This window comes from Callospermophilus lateralis, chromosome X (genome assembly GCF_048772815.1).
Source record: "Callospermophilus lateralis isolate mCalLat2 chromosome X, mCalLat2.hap1, whole genome shotgun sequence".
Classification (NCBI taxonomy): Eukaryota; Metazoa; Chordata; class Mammalia; order Rodentia; family Sciuridae; genus Callospermophilus; species Callospermophilus lateralis.
This window is the reverse complement of record NC_135325.1, coordinates 110,071,260-110,073,502: the sequence shown is the minus strand read 5'-3', so window position 1 is coordinate 110,073,502 and position 2,243 is coordinate 110,071,260.

Here is a 2,243-nt window from a genome sequence, read left to right as displayed (position 1 = left end):
ACAACACTGGGCTTCAGAGAGCTAAGGGCCCTCCCTGTCATTCACGTGGAAGGCCACTGGACACGTGGGTTAAACACGATAGAACACAACATATGCTTGTCCATCAAACATCACACCATTAACCACCAATTAGGAATCCAAATGAACTCAACTTACGGTGACAGTGACTGAGGGAAGGGGGCTCCTATGTTCCCACATCCACAGGACAAACTGTCTTGGGGAGCCCAAGGGCTCAACCACAGCTGAACCATGACTAGTCCACAGTTGCACCAAGCTGCTCACACCCTTGGTAGGTCTTGAGAGCTAGCCATGGCCCCACCCTCCATGAAGGTCATTGGAGGGCCTGAAATGATAGACAGGGAATCTGTGCACTCTCTCGAGGCCCACAAGCAGGAACACCACCCATATCTCAAGACCCAGATGAAGAGTTCAAGACTTTGCCCATGTTGTCATCACTTATTACGTCTATGCGCATCCCTCAGTGTCCACATCTACCGCTCAGATCTTGGCCTGTTTCCTGTTGTTGCTGAGTTGGGAAATCTGGCTCACCCAGTTTAGGCAGGTCCAATTCAATGGCACCCCTCTGTGCAGACCAAGCTGTGCCCTGCTCTGATTGTAAGTATAATATATGTATATAATGAGTTACTGGGGATGGACAGAACAGCAGTTCTTAGACTATGCCTAAACCTGAGTTACTATACTTTATAAAGCAGGAGCTTTTAAGTGCCAAGGAAGAATGGCTCTGTATTTTATTTGTACAAGTAGACAGCCACCATCTGCCTTGTACAACTGAGCAAAAAGCAGACACATAATTATGCTAATAAAATGACTACCTTTGAAACTATTGAATTAATGAGAAACACGTGGATGCACGGGGGCATCAAATGCATGTCAGAAAAGCTAGGCCCATGAGCCTATGGAACACACCAGACCACCAAAGGAAGCAATCCCCTCACTCGAGGCTCATAAAAGGAGGAGCATCCTGAGACAGGACACAGACTTTTACTTCCTGGTAAAAGTCTAGGTGCCCTGATCCATTACCTGGTCATTCATCATAAGCCTTGCCCAGTAAAATTTCCACAGTGACCAACCACTGAATCTCTGTCCTTGGGCGTTAGCACACTGTGGATTGTCCTGCCTGTGAAGATCACACACAGTCCACTCCAAGCTGCTGACACTCCAGGCTGACACTCTGAAACCACTGTCTTTCTGGACCTTGGCCTAGAATAATTTGTGTTCTTTGACAGCTCTGTACCTAAACAACTTCTTGAGCTGGGTTGTATCTTCTCTGGCCACCTACAGTGACTCTTTGACTTTGCATTCATCTCTCTCTCTCTCTGCCTGTGCTGTTCCTTCAGCATCCTGCAACTCTGTGGCCATCTTAACAATTATTCTCTCTGTGACCTATTTATACATCATCGTGTGTGGTGGGAGGTGTGACTTGGCTGTTATAGAAATGAGAAATTAGGACAGGAATAAAGTAACTTGTGCTCACCAACCTTACGACCACCAGGTGACCCACAAGTATTCAATGAACTGCTGCTTTGTTAATGACATAGCTTGCTCACAATACTCCTCCAGGAAACCTTCCAAGAGTTACTGCTCTTGCCCCTACAGGGGAATGAACATTCTTTGCTATTAGGTGAGCACATGGGGGGACATCAGAGCTGGGATGCTGGGGAAGATGTGGTCTCTGAGATGACTAATACCACATGGTCTAGGATCACCTATTCTCCTTGTGCTTCACAGATCATTCTGGCCCATTCACACTTCATACTAGGTCAATGCCCTGGCCTTCAACCTGTGTGGGAAGAATGAGCACCCTCTCATTATATACTGTGGACTCTAGCATGTGGTCATGCGCATGGGCTAGAACAACACTCCTTGGATTCACATCCCATCTCTTGTTCATGCGATGCCTGTGGTGAACCTGAGATGTATGAGTTCTACAAGTCCCCCATGGTGTGCCCCTGCCAATAATCTCCAACCAGCCACAGTGATATCAATCCCCTAAACAGAATGCCGTCCCCATAGGTCTCATGCCCCCACCCCAGACCCCTTACAGGTGCGGCCTGGGCTTCCTTCTCAAGTAAGCTACTTGTAGTCACAGGTTCACCTCCAGGGCTACTTCCTGACAACTCACACTTGGCACCGGGCATGTTCATCTCCCACAATGAAGTCCGGGGCAGGAAGTAAAATCCCATGCTCTGTGGTACTGGGCACCAACCCTCGACAGAGAGGCT